Source organism: Myxocyprinus asiaticus, chromosome 28 (assembly GCF_019703515.2).
Source record: "Myxocyprinus asiaticus isolate MX2 ecotype Aquarium Trade chromosome 28, UBuf_Myxa_2, whole genome shotgun sequence".
In the NCBI taxonomy this organism is placed as follows: domain Eukaryota; kingdom Metazoa; phylum Chordata; class Actinopteri; order Cypriniformes; family Catostomidae; genus Myxocyprinus; species Myxocyprinus asiaticus.
Window position 1 is genome coordinate 29,856,811 of NC_059371.1, and position 15,617 is coordinate 29,872,427.

A 15,617-nucleotide genomic window follows, 5' to 3' on the forward strand; every position below is an offset into this window, starting at 1 on the left:
CCAAGACGTTATTTATATTTTGTATTTTAAATATGTAATTCCGTTACATGTATTTCGTTACTCCCCAACCCTGACTATAATATACTATACTGCACTGGACTTTTTTATTATTTCACTATCTTATTTGGTTACACTTTACAATAAGGTACCTTTTTGTTAACATTAGTTAACAACATTAGTTAAAATGAACTAACACTGAACAATATTTTTACTTATTATTCTTTGTTAAATGTTATTTCATTAATTTTTAAAATGAAAACTTGTATTTGTTAACATTAGTTAATGCACTATGAACAAAGATGAACTAACAATGAACAATTGTATTTTTATTAAATAACGTTAACAAATATTAATAAATGCTGTTATAATGTTCATTATTTTTTTATGATACCTAATGCATTAACCAATGTTAACGAATGGAAACTTATTGTCAAATGCTACCCATCCCATTATTTTACTGTAAACTACATTGCAATAATATAGTGCATTGCATTTACTATATTATACTACACTACACTGCACTATACTCTACTACTGTACAATATACAACACTATACTAACCAGTACACTATACTGAGCCATGCTATACTACTGTACAATATACTAACTAAACTACACAGTACTATGCTACACTAAACTAAACTTTAGTTTACTATACTACACTACACTGTACTGCACTACACTGTACTACTGTATAATATACTACACTATGCTATACTTTATGGTACTCTATAATATGTTACTATACTATACCATACCATACCGTACAATACCACACCACACCATACTATACTATATTCTACTGTACTCTACTCTACTGTACTATACTATACTATATTATACTCTACTCTACTATACTATACTATACTATACTATACTATACATATGGCTTCATCAATACTACTCAGACTCTAGTTCTATACTGACCATCTGTGAAAAATAATGTTTGCGCTATATTTCTTCAAATTCAATGTCAAGCTCAATATTTTTTTCTCTGATACATTGCATCCTTTTTCCATGCAATGAAATTGAAGGGTGACTGAGGCTAACATTCAGCCTAGCATCTCCTTTTGTGTCACAAGGTAGAAAGGAAGTCACAACATGAAGATGAGTAAATTATGAATTTTCATCAGATACAAATATTTTTGGGGGGCCACTGTACCTCCTCAAAAGGTGCCCACCCATATAAACACACACACATACACACAAGCATACGCAGATGTAGACACAATGAAAAGGGAAGAACAACAAGAAAATATAGGACATGGTAGAAAAGGAGGATGTAAAAGTGAAGCTATGTGATCCTTCTTGCAGAACCAGATTGGGATAACAGTGAGTCACAGAAGGCTCAGCTCGTCCCTGCCCCTCACCCTCCCATCACACCCTGGACCTCCCCCCTGGGATCCGGGATCAGTCCAGACACGCTAACACACACATCACAACCCGGACATGCGTGACTAACCTGTACTGTCATCCTGTTCCTCATTCACTTCAATAACATCACAGAGAAAGAGAAGAGTGTGGGCCAAATGAATGAACGACAGATGCATGTCATGGGTGTGCTGAGTATTTTAGGGAGAGTTATTATTAGGAAAAGTCTCTACAAATTGGGTCTTTTATGCACTTTGTTTGTGTGAAAGCGTATGGGTAAGTGGCCAAAAGCCAAGTGTGCATGTCATCAAAATACATCAAAAGGCTCATAGTGAACAGAATTGCATTGCATTTACATATTGTATGTTCATTTGTCAGATGCTTTCAACCAAAACAACTTCAAGGTACACATTTTATTAGCATATGGGTACCCTGGGAAACCCACAGCTCAACAGAAAGTATAGTATACTAGTGGCTTTCAATTGGTTATGCTTCAAGACCCAGATTTTAAATTTCCCACCCAAAGGAGCAGCCACGTCTGTCCGCTGGGGGATAGAGGAGTCACTGCCAGCTGCCTGGATGCAGGGGAACGGCCGCCATCCACGAGGGGAGGAGGGGCTCACTGCCGGCCGCCTGGAACAGTGGAGCCGCTGCCAGGGGTGGAGGGACTCGCTACCGGCCGCCAGAACGCGGAGGCGTGTTCCATCCGCCAGGGGTCGGAGGACTCGCTCCGGTCCGTCCGGGGAGGAGTGGCTGTCGTCTGCCAGAGAGTGGAGGAGTGGTCGAGGACCAGGCGACGGCGTGTCTGGGAACCAGCAAGCAATTTTTTTCTCTCTCTCTCTCTCACTGTCGCTCTGCCTCTCTCTTTCCCTCTCACCTTTTCCCTCCCCTTGTCACACTCAGCTGCTGTGTGTGTTTATGTTTGTGTCTTTAAGTTTTCATTAAACATTATTTTGACTGTTCAGCCGGTTCCCGCCTACTCCTTGCCCATTTTAACCTTGTTACAGACATCAAGTGGTGACCAAACACAGTGTTTAATTGAACAACATTTTTATTAAAATCGCAAAGAAATTAATTCTTATTCATTGAGCACCTAAAAGGTGACGTATGTATTTCAGTTTCCAGCAACATACCCACACTATTACAAATGTACAAACTGCAGGAATTAGGCAAAAAAAATTTCAGTAACATAAATCATAATACAAAGTACCCATAGATATTACATTGACGGGGATAAAATCTATTCAAACTATAGATAAAAAGTTATATCGCTGTTACATTGCCAACTGTTTAACATAGTGGCAAACAAAATGGATATTCTCATTGACAATTAATAAACCGTATCATGATCCTTAACAAACAACATACTGTATGTCTCATAAATTGCACACATGACACTTATCCATACAGACTAAACACAAAGACCATTTTATACTCTTAAGCATATTTAAACATTTATAGGAACTCGAGGAGCATCCATGTGACACTTTATGAGATTCAACGGAAAATGCAACTTCACAGATCCAGTTTCTGTGACATATGCAACTAAAGAGAAACGTATTAAGTGTTAAGGCAGTATTAAGTATTAAGGTAAATTATAACAATCACTCCATGAATGACACCAGTGTACATAATGTAACTACTTCTCTAAAGTCCCTCTTTGAGAAAGAAATCCAAGAGACAATGCAGGTACAATAATACTTACAGATTTGGGACTAGAAGCAATGTGAATATTATCTCTTCTGTAAAAAATCAATTAGTAGATGTCTAAACCTGCTGGTCATTACTGCCTGTCACCTCCACCTGTGCTTTCAGTCATCCAGTTATGGGGTCATCAGCCACGATCCACCTATAATGAACGTTTCGCCCCATTAATCCAGGAACATCTCCTGGTGGTGGGGCAGATCCTCCAACAGATTAAGTAGGAGAGTGACGTGAAAGGTGAGCAACGAGACTGCGTCAGCCGTTCCTCCAACACCTAGCTTGGCATGGTTTCGCTCCCCCACTCAATCCCTCTCCAGAAACCCCCGGATAAGGACCGAGTGGGTCAGCGGACATAAATTCTCCCCACCCCTTTTCCTCTTCCATGGACTACTTCACCACATATCACAATTGTTCTCTATTCCTAATTTCTAGCGCCACACTTTTTATCTTTCCTTCTTAACCATAGCCAGAAGCTCCCTTTTTCTGCTTCCTCTGCCATTTCCTTCACAGACTTCTTCAGCGCTGATCTAAAGATACCATTGATGATTCCATAAACCCTCGACACCCGACCTCCACAGGTTAGTGGCCGTCCTCCATCCATTTTCCCTGCACTCAACAGTCAGACCAGCATATCTGAGCATCTTCCTCTCATAGGCTGCATCCAGTCCCTCTTCCCATGGGACAATAAGTTCAATCATTGTGACTTTTCATAGCGGATGCCAACCATAACACTATGTCCAGCCTCAAGGAGGTAATGGTGATCTCAGAAGGAAATTTTAGCTGTCAAAGTCGACCACCATTGATCAATCACTTCCATGTGCCAGCATTGACCTTGCCTCCCTCCATGCCGTGCCTTGTGCAGCACCTCCATTTTTAATAAACTCAATGTACTTCCTCTGAGGAGCATAATCGCTTTTGTTTGCATTTATTCTACACACCTCTGGGATCTCTGATCAGGACCTAGTAGCGGTTCTAGCTTTTATGGTTCCCTGGGCAAAACCTCATTCAGCTGTGGGTGGTTGGAGATATGAGATGGTTGGTGGACTTCAGGGCACCCACTTTTTTGTGTGGGCGACTTGTGCTGCCCCTGGCAAAATCCTGCCTCCGTGGGGGGTGCGGGTGCCCTCTGCCGCCCCCCAGAAAGATGCCGCCCAAGGCAGCTGCCCATATCGCCCGTGCCTAAATCTGCCCGTCAGGACCTGATCATGCCACCACCTGTACTGTCCTTGTGCCAAGGCGATCTTGCACCCAGCCAACATGTGCTGCATATTTGCTCTTGGGGCCTCACAGAGGGGACAACTATCCTCTTTACCATACCACAGAGAAAAAATGTCCAGGGCTTGAAAGAGTGTCAAAGGTGGATCATATTAGAAAACTTAGCCTGGCCTGGGGTTCAGTGATCTCACACATCTTTAGTGGCCACATCAGGTGATGATACAGTGTAAATTTGTAACACCAGACCTTGTATTTGCCTGGGAGATGTCAATTGTCTATCTTATCCAAGCCCTCTTTAAGCTGCTTCAGAACCAACCCTGCCATGTGTTTATCTGACAGATCTGCTGTGTATTCTCTCCCTAAACTTCGAATGGGCTGCTCTGTCAACCCTAAAATTCTTTCACCATCTACCTCAAATGATATCTGGTCACCTCTAATTCCCTTAAGAATAGAAAGGCTAAGCAATTTTGATGGCTTGATCTTCATCCTGGCCCAGGCCAAAAGCTCTTCCAGTGTTTTAAAGAGTTTGTTTGTACATGCAGCCGTCTGGAGGATGCTTGTGACATCATCCATATAGCTGCTCAGTGCTGGCAATCTCACCCCAGACTGTGAATGTATTCCTCGGGCCATCTGTCTGGCACCAATGAGGATGATCTCAAATGCAGCTGTGAACAGGATTGGAGAGATTGAACATCCCATTGCAATTCCTTTATCCAGTTGCTGCCAACCAGTTTACTAGTTTACTCCTGTGTTGCATAACATATTTTCAGGTCCCCATAGTAACTACAGTTGTGCTCAAAAGTTTGCATACCCTTGGAGAATTGGTAATATATCTACCATTTTTAAAGAAAACACGAGTGAACAGGCAAAACACATTTCTTTTATTTCTTATGGGATTCATATTCAACTGTAGGTTATAACAGAATGGCACAATCATAAAACAAAACATGGCAACAATGAAAAAAATGAAATTACCCCTGTTCAAAAGTCTGCATACCCTTAGTTCTTAATACTGTGTATTGCCCACTTTAGCATCAATGACAGCGTGCAGTCTTTTGTAATAGTTGTCTATGAGGCCCCAAATTCTTGCAGGTGGTATAGCTGCCCATTCGTCTTGGCAAAATGCCTCCAGGTCATGCAAAGTCTTTGGTCATCTTGCATGAACCGCACATTTGAGATCTCCCCAGAGTGGCTCGATGATATTTAGGTCAGGTGACTGTAATGGCCACTCCAGAAACTTCACCTTTTTCTGCTGTAACCACTGGAGGGTCAACTTGGCCTTGTACTTAGGGTCATTGTCGTGCTGGAAAGTCCAAGAGCGTCCCATGTGCAGCTTTCGTGCAGAAGAATGCAAACTGTCTGCCAGTATTGTCTGATAACATGGTGCATTCATCTTGCCATCAATTTTCACAAGATTCCCCGTGCCTTTAGAGCTCACACACCCCCAAAACATCAGTGAGCCACCACCATGCTTAACAGTGGGGATAGTATTCTTTTCACTATAAGCCTTGTTGATCCCTCTCCAAACATTGTGCTTATGGTTGTGACCATAAAGCTCTATTTTGGTCTCGTCACTCCAAATTACAGTGCGCCAGAAGCTGTGAGGTGTGTCAAGGTGTTGTCGGGCATATTGTATCCGGGCTTTTTTGTGGCATTGGTGCAGTAAAGGCTTCTTTCTGGCAACTCGACCATGCAGCTCATTTTTGTTCAAGTATCGTCATATTGTGCTCCTTGAAACAACCACACCATCTTTTTCCAGAGCAGCCTGTATTTCTCCTGAGGTTACCTGTGGGTTTTTCTTTGTATCCCAAACAATTCTTCTGGCAGTTGTGGCTGAAATCTTTCTTGGTCTACCTGACCTTGTCTTGGTATCAAGAGATCCACAAATACTCCACTTCTTAATAAGTGATTGAACAGTACTGACTGCCATTTTCATGGCTTTGGATATCTTTTTATATCCTTTTCCATCTTTATAAAGTTCCATTACCTTGTTACGCAGGTCTTTTGACAGTTTTTTTCTGCTCCCCATGGCTCAGTATCTAGCCTGCTCAGTGCATCCATGTGAGAGCTAACAAACTCATTGACTATTTATACACAGACACTAATTGCAATTTAAAAAGCCACAGGTGTGGGAAATGAACCTTTAATTGCCATTTAAACCTGTGTGTGTCACCTTGTGTCTGTAACAAGGCCAAACATTCAAGGGTATGTAAACTTTTGATCAGGGCCATCTGGGTGATTTCTGTTATAATTATGATTTAAAAAGGAGCCAGACAACTATGTGATGATAAATGGCTTCATATGATCCCTATCCTTAAATAAAAGACAGTTTTTTTTGCATGATCAGTCATATTTTCAAAATCAATGCCAAAATTTCACAATTTCTGCCAGGGTATGCAAACTTTTGAGCACAACTGTATGTACCAAGATCTTAATACACTTTGAAACATGGAAAAACTCCAGTGCAAAGCTGATGAGCTGATGTGGAACTGATCCATAGGCATCTGCCAGGTCCAGCCAGACTACATGGAGGTCTTTTTTGTCTCTCTTGGCAGATTGGATCTGCTCCCATATTATTGACGCCTGCGCCACACATCCAGGAAAACCTGGTACGCCTGCCTTCTGGCAACTTGTGTCTATGAATCCATTCTTCAGGAGGTAATCAGACATCCTCCTTGCTACCACTGAAAAGAAAATCTTTCCCTCCACATTCTTTGGGAATTAAGATGGCCACTGCCCTTTGCCATTCCAGGGGTATACACTGCTTCTTCCAGGGAACTCTCAGTAGCCTCCACAACAGTTTAAGAACTGTTGAGTACCTCTTATACAACCTATGAGGCATCCAGTTCGGGCCCGGGGCTGAAGTTGCCCTGGCTTTTTCTATCACTTGCCTGATCTCATTCAACTTGGGTGGAGCTACATCAAATCCCACTACTGACTCCACTAGTGGTGGGACATATCTGGGTGAGCCTAGCAGGCTGTCTTTATGGGGATCACCTTGTTGTTGTATAATGTTCTGCATCTTCTAGATCTTGCTTCAGCATCACCAGCTTTCCACTCCTCTTCTCTTCGAGAAGATTTCTGGCAAATTGAAAAAAGGATCCTTGATGAATTTCATCCTCTCATGCTCCTTCCTTGTTCTCCGCAGTCGAATTCTTTCTGCCCTCCCCAAAACTGACAACCTAGCACTTATGCCATTTCACAATACCTTCACGCCCTCCTTCTCATGCTCATCTGTTCTTCTCCATGCCTTGTGAAGCTGCCTCCGCTCTTTCACCAGCTGAAGTATTTCCTTTTCTCTCCTACCCATCACCCTGGGACAACTCTTCCTTTCTGATGCTTCCCCAAATCAACATAGGCTTTCTTCATAAACAATGTCATTAAACATTTTAAGCTTGACCTCCACTCTTCCGCTGAGGGCATTCTCCAAGGTGGAGCACAGGTCCTGTTCTAGTCTACTCCATGCTTCATTATCGTTAGATCTTGGTCAGTTAATTATTTTCCTTCTCCCTGGCTCTTTTTCATTGTCTTGTCTTCCCTGTCTTGTCTGTGGGTTGAAAGCTGTATCCTCCTGCAGCTCACCTCATGGGCATGACTTGTCCTGCTGGTGGTACTGGTCTTCTTGGTGCTCCTCCACAACAGTGGATTTAGAAGCGCTGTGGTGCTCAACTGGGCTCTGTATCCTTCTTGTCTGTCCTGCTGCTGCAGTGCAACATTGTTTCTGGCTGTTCCCACCACATTTCATCCTTCCTTGATGAATCCGCAGCCCCTTGTAAGTCGTTACCCTTGTCCACCCTTTGCTCATTATCCATGGCCATTCATATCATGTCCGTAGAGTCCGTCCTAATTGGTCCATTTTCCAACCCACTTCTTGGAGGACCACTGGGTTGTTTTTCTTGTAATGTGCTCATTTTTGTTTAGGTTATCCACGTTTGATGACCTGTGGGTAAGTTGACTAACCTGCCCACCCTTGTGCAGACTTTCCTGCTGTCAGTAAGTCTTTCCTGACAGTCTTCCAGTCTTCACTGGACTCCAACTGCCCAATTCACAGTTGTCACTGGTCTCCCAGAATATTAATCAGATGCGCAGGTGGATGTCTAATTACTGCCTGCCGAACCTCCGCCAGTACCTTCAGTCGTCCAGTTACAGGGTCATCAGCGGGAGCCACCTATTATGGATGTTTTGGCCCATTAATCCTGGAATATCTCCTGGTGGTGGGGCAGTGATCAGGGACGTCTCCCTTACACCCCCCGCAACTGGACACCGGATCCTTTCAAATGCCTCTCATTCTTGCTTTCCCATCAAGACATTCCTCCTTTTCCGTCGAGACATAACATGCAACCAGGGTTCAATAAACAACAAGCACTTTTTTATTATTGTTAGTTATTTGTCAATGCTGCTGAAATATGCAGTCTCTCAAAATACCATAACAGGATTTCCAGTACAACTAGGGAAAATGGTGCTTAAACCTTTAGACTTCAAAGTGTTTTACACCAGCATAGATTGAATGTGATTCAGCCGAGTGAAAATAATTCCTTCAGGACAAACTGCTTGCATTGGTTATTAATTAACAGAATTATTACAACATCATGATTTAAATTAAAGGAATAGCTCACCTAAAAATGAAAATTCTCTCATCCTTTACTGTGGGTCCATACAATGCAAGAGGATGGTGATCAGCACTTTAAAGCTCCAAAAAGCACTGACAGTTGTAGTAAAAGTAATCATTATGACTCCAGTGATCAAATAAATGTTTTCTAAAGAGATACGATCACTTTGGGTGAGAACCAGATCAACATTTAAGTCCTTTTCACTATAATTGTTTATTTCCAGTCACTCGCTGATGAGCGTCCATGAGGAGAATCAGTCATGCTGCATCTCACAAGCTTCATTGGTTTTGCTTTCATTTGAAAATGCCAACACGTTTACATCATGTGATAGGCAGCGTGAACTGGGTCCTCTCATGAACGCACACTGGAGAGCGACCGGTAGTTAAACAATTCAATGTTGATCTATTTCTCACCCAAAGCGATCATATCTCTTCTGAAGACAGTAATTGAACCACTGAAGCTGTATGGATTACTTTTACAATGACTGTCTGTGCTTTTTGGAGCTTTAAATTGATCACGATCCTCTTGCATTGTATGGACCTAAAGAGCTGAGATGTTCTTCTACAAATCTTCATTTGTGTTCTCCTGAAGAAAGTCATAAACATCTGGGATGGCATGAGGGTGAGTAAATGATGAGAGAATTTTCATTTTGGGGTAAACTATCCCTTTAAGTCCTTTTTACTATAAACTTTCCTCACTACCCAGTAGGTGTCGATATGCATCGAAGAATGTGAATCGCCCAAAACATAAGAAGAAGAACTCTAATGAGAGAAGAGCGCTTAGGAGGGCTGGTGAAAGTGGACATTTACATTAAAAGCGGACTTAAATATTGATCTGTTTTTCATCCACACTTATATCGCTCCTGAAGATGTAGATTTAAACAGTGGAGTCATATGGATTACTTTTATTCTGCCTTTATGTGCTTTTTTGAGCTTCAAGGTTTTGGACCCTCTTGACTTGCATTGTATGGACCAACAGAGCTGAAAAATTATTTTAAAAATCTTTGTTTGTGTTCAGCAGAAGAAAGTAACTTACACACATCTGGGATGGCATGAGGGTGATTAAATGATGACAGAATTTTCCTTGTCCTTGAACTAAACGGCAAAAGTAGGGTCAAATATTTGAATATACAAAAAGAACATTGCAGAGATATTTCAATGAATCTGAACATCTTAAGCTAATTTTCATGCACTGAAACAAACAGGGTTCAACAATGTCACAGAGACACATACTGCATAAATATATAACACACACCCTCATGTGCAAAGTACAACAATGTAGTGCACCTACAATGTCTTCTCTTAAATCCCTGTGGTACCCCCAGAGTCTCCTGGAAGGTTATGACTGTTCTCATGGGAAAGTGCTGGACCGATACTCCCACAGTCTGGAATCCCGTCAGGCCTGTTTCCACTTTCTCCCTATTCTCAGAGTTCCGATCCCAGCATGTCCAAACCCGTCTTGGGGCAGACTTGCCGAACGGGAAAATGTTGCCATGTTTTATTATATGCTGTCAGTGACCCATCTGACTTGGAGATCTTGACGTAAATGTAGTTCACCGGAAGGGTCGGGCATAATTCCATCCTTAATGAAAAAGTTTTCACTCATATATAATATACAGTTTATGTTAAAATTGTTAATGTTTGATCTAACTCAAATAAGGTAAAAGGTGAAGTGTGTAATTTTTGCACCAATAGCGTCACCAAACAGATTTTGCAAAAATGATGACCTCTTTTAAACAGGTTTCCCAAAATAGTCCCGCCCCAAACTCAAGCTATTGGTTAAGGCAAATATTGCTTTGTCTGTCTAGCCAAGATCCTCAAACAAATGTAGAAATTTTTTGAAATCACCACAAAGCCACTTTAGCACAAAATATACAGAACAGAATTATACAGTACAAGACCCCTTTGACCGTCTGACTGTACATAATGCCTTATATTTTGTATTTCTCTCTGCATTTTATACATTCATGCTTTAATAATGTACATACTTGCCAGATGTTCCCACCGTCAGGGTACCAGTTGCCATCGATGTTGTTAAAATAACTAGGATCACAATGGAATAAGTCACTTGTTTATTGTGTTATCCTTGACAAACAAGCTTCTATTGTCTAATAAATTTAAACTAATAAGACTTTCACTCAAATTGTTAGACAGATTTTAATTTCTCACATTAATTAGCTGAAATTAAGAAGTTTTCTTCTTATAGCCTTACAATACTTTTTTAAAGAAGCTGAATAATGATTAAAAATGTATTCAGAAAATACAGCATATTTCAATGTGGGACTTTTGTCAGGGCAGCACCAAACAACCACAGGATGCACAGAGGTTCAAATTCTCCTAAAGCACAGAACAGGCCTGGAAACATCCTGATGTACACAGATAAGCCCAACCCCTCCCTCTCGTCCTCTGTTCTGTCACTCCCCCCTCCTCCTCCAATTCTTCTTTCCTCTAAATACCAGAGATAGAGGAAAGTGGAGGCAAACAGGACAGACTGGATCTGACTAATATATAGCTATGCCAGCAGACAGAAATAAGGATTCGCCATCATAACATAGCAGGATAATCACACGCCTGAAGCTCTGACAGAAGGCTCCATCGTATGAGTTTCGCCTGAGAAGAATGAAGTAATTTTTCCCAAAAGTTGTCAGTGTGCCATGGACAGGTTTTACAGAGTTCTGAACTCTGATAAACCAGATTCCTAGTTATAAAGCATTATATGTGTAGTTTAATATTTATTATGATGAAATGGAAATAAAAATTCAGTCATCATTTACTCACCCTCATGTCGTTCCAAACCTGTATGACTTTGTTTATTCCATGGAAAACAAAAGCAGAAACTCTGAAGAATGGGTATTATTTTCCATACTTTCAAGCTTCAAAAAGGATGCAAAAGCATGATATCACAAAAGTGGGCCATATTCATGCACAAATTATCACCAAAGTGCTCTACGTACTTAACATCAATAAAAGGATGATAATTCATAATTTTAAAGCAAACTTAAAGGAATAGTTCCCCCCCCCCCCCAAAAAAAATCATCGTTTACTCACCCTCATGCCATTCCAGATGTGTATGACTTTCTTCTGCAGAACACAAGCGAAGATTTTTAGAAGAATATCTCAGCTCAGAAGGTCCATACAATGCAAGTGGATGGTGACCAAAATTTTGAAGATCTAAAAAGCATATAAAGGCAGCATGAAAGTAATCCATAGGACTCAAGTGATTTAATCCATGTTTTATGAAGTAATTAATATGGTTTTGGGTGAGAACAGACCAAAACTACTTTTTCACAATAAATCTTTACATCAACAGGCTCCTTGGCAATCATGATTTCAAGCTCGATTTCACTTCCTAACACCATCTAGCACTCAGCGCATGTGTGCATGCACTGTTTACATGCACACCAATGAGCTGATTACTTCCAAAAATTAACTTATTTAAAAATTCAGACATAGCAAGAAATCCATGTTTACATTACATTTGAAATAAATGTGTTATTCTCCACTTTTGATGAAGAGGCATGCACACAACACGTGCGAATATTGGATAAGCCGGTAAGAATACTGGTTGAGGTGTTTACATGCAATGTGAAAATGGCATAATGTGCAATAATCTACCCGTGTCGATCAGTTTATCCTTTCAGTGTTAATGACCTCACACCGATCAAAGAAAGATGTTTAATGCATGTGAATACAAGTATACAAGAATACAAATAGCTTATTAAGCGTAATCGGTGTAAGAATGTGCATGTGAATGTGTTCAATAATGAGAGGATTTTCATTTTTGGGTGAACTATTCCTTTAAGGGCAACTGTCTTAATAGGAGTATCTAAGTATTCTGAACCCATTATGATGTAACTCCCTCTCCTTCTCTTCCCCCCTCTGAAAAACAACTAGCAATGTTTTGATGGTCTTCTAGACACACCTTGTCACGGGTCTCCTTATTTGCATTATATTTGCAAGTCAAATGTCTGCCTGATATCAGGCCAGGGGTCTCAGCATCTGCAAACTCTACCACCCACACACATCTTAAACTGCCCCTAAAACATAGCCACCAGCACAGATACATACATCAATTTACATACCAAAACATGCAACACACAAAGTCAACTTCTAGAACTCCAGAGAACACGATGCACCTGTTAATGAAACACATGTAATAAAATATTAACTACGCCAAGTGATGAAGCTGTTTCACATAGACACCAGTGTGCTTACACATACATTATGTTTGCATTTTGATGTTTTGTGGTTGAAATACTGTACAGAAAATGATTTGAAATTCTGTTAATAAAAGTCCAAAAGTTCACAAAAGTTTGAAAGAAAAGTTTTAAAGTTTAGAAAACTAATTTGAAAGACTTTTAAGAAAGTCTAAAAGAATGTTTGAAAGAAAGTTTGTGAAAAAGTTTCTTCATTCAAAAGAAAGTTTGTGAGAAATGTCGAAAGCAAGTTCAAAAAAGAAGTACTAAAGAAATTTCAAAAGAATGTTTGAAAGTTTGTTTGTTTGTTGAAAAGAAAATTTGCAAAGAAAATTACAATTAAAGACAAAAGTAAGAAAAAATTGGAATCAAAGAAAAAAGAAAGTTCAAATAATGTTCGAAAGAAAGTTAGAATGTTCGAAATAAATTTTGAAAGCATGAAGGTTTGAAAATGTTTTCGAAAGTTTAAGAAAGAAAGAAAGAAAGAAAAACTGCTGCAGACAATCTCTCTTCAGAAATTCTTGAGATGGTAGTTAGAACATAATGTCTCAAGAACACTTTGGACCACTGCACTTATTGTGTAGGCAGAGAACTTGATTCTACATGTGTAAAATGCAATCAATACTCCCACACATATCCCCATCTTGGCATTTATGAACCCTGCATGCTTACCCTTCCTCTGTCTCATGGTGACCCCCACACATATGTACACAACTGGCAGACACATGACCACCTCCTTGACACACCCTTACTCAGGTCGCTCATTTGCATACAGATTTGCAAGTCAAATGACACTGTATTCCCTGCGTCAATCCAGGACTAAAAGTCTCCAAGTTTATGTTTCACCAACATGACACAATTACACACACATTCCAGCCCATGCACTTCAAATCTCACACAAACTGTAGTCCTGATACATATGCAAAATATTCCTGGTGCTCGTAATTTCTATACACACAAACAACAAATTTCTTAGTCCCAAATACATGTAATAAAGGCACTACATCCATACCTTAAACATACCTTAAAAGTTGTCCGACCATGACAAATGACATACAGAAAGGCCCAAAAGTCTGAGACCACTAGTGAAATCCTTCTATTTTGCATTTGAAAAGGCTTAATTGAAAAATTTTCATGAATTCATTTGAAACACGTACCCCTTTTGTTTTAATGACAATTCACTTGAGCTAGCATGGACTTCACAATTTGCACAAAATCTGATGATCCACATTATTCCCACATGATCTGAGAATATTCCAAAGGGCATCTTCTGTGCTTCAATGGAAGCAAAGAAATCATTAACATGGTCACTGTCACAAATTTGCTTATCTGATGAGTGACCAAGAAACAGTGCAGAAATATTTCTATTCAATAACGTTTTACATAATTGCTTTTATTAAACTCCTACAACTTGCTGCTCATTTTTATTAAATTAGATTTTGAATCCCCGATTTTCAATGTGATCTCAAACTTTTAGACCCCAGTACACAACCAGAAACATATGACTACTCACTGTAAAGACAGAAATGTAGTCATAAACTTCAGAGTAACAAATGTATTGAAACATGAAATGTGAGAGCACAATGTTTTTATCATCTTGATAATTTTTCACTCATCACAGTGAAAGTCACTGTGAGTCAGAGTGCATTCACAGAATGACAGCTTATTGTTTGTGACTTAATATTTGACTTTAATTAAACCCTAAAATATAATAATTAAAGCAGACAGCTGAAAAGAAGATAAACTAGCTCAACTCAACGCACAGGTTTAGCCTATAGAAACACCTTTTTCCTATTTATTGTCTCTTTGCCTGTGTGGTAATCACACACACTTGTACACACAAACAGCAGCCGACTCATGACACTAAGCAGCCTGCTAACATAGAAAAAGTCTCTCTCTCTCTCTCTCATACACACACCTACTTGTATTGTTTATGATTGCAATAAGAGCAGGTGAGAGACAGGTGTGTTTTCCCTCTGTTTATGGGGGCTAATAAAAAAAACAAGAGACTGTGGAAAGCACAAAAGTAGTATTCAAACACATAAGCGCTATCCACAAATAAAATGTGTGTATTTGTCAGATTTGTTCTGTATGCAAGATGAATTTTATAGTGTGTGTAGTATAAATGTCTACATCAGGGATGTCAAAGACATGGCCTGCAGTCCGGATACAGCCCATGACAGAGTCAAATCTAGCTCATGGGATGATTTGACAGGAAAAAACAAAGCAAAACCTTTAAAAAAAAGAAAGATAAACATATACATTTGTGTGAAGAACAGGCCAAAATTTAAGTCATTATTCATTGATAATCTATCCCTTGTTAACTGCTCCAAATCTGAATGCGCAAAGTGGACCTAGGGTGGATGTCAATATTTTCAGATTTAGACTAATACGTTTTCTCACAAAAAGCTAACTTTAGCTTCAGAAGACTTGGAATATAGTTCACAAGTCATTTTGACCACTTTTATGATACTTCTATGGTGCTTTTGCATCCTTTTTGAAGCTTGAAAGCTTTAGTCCCA

At 39.9% G+C, this 15,617-nt stretch overlaps 1 long non-coding RNA gene across 1 annotated transcript; it reads left to right on the forward strand.

The window, feature by feature from the left end:
* The first annotated feature begins 1,490 nt into the window (after window positions 1-1,490).
* Window positions 1,491-2,333, forward strand: LOC127418703 (uncharacterized). Its single transcript, XR_007893534.1, has 2 exons — window positions 1,491-1,647; window positions 1,898-2,333. It is a non-coding gene; the product is annotated as an uncharacterized LOC127418703 (long non-coding RNA).
* Window positions 2,334-15,617: the final 13,284 nt, after the last annotated feature.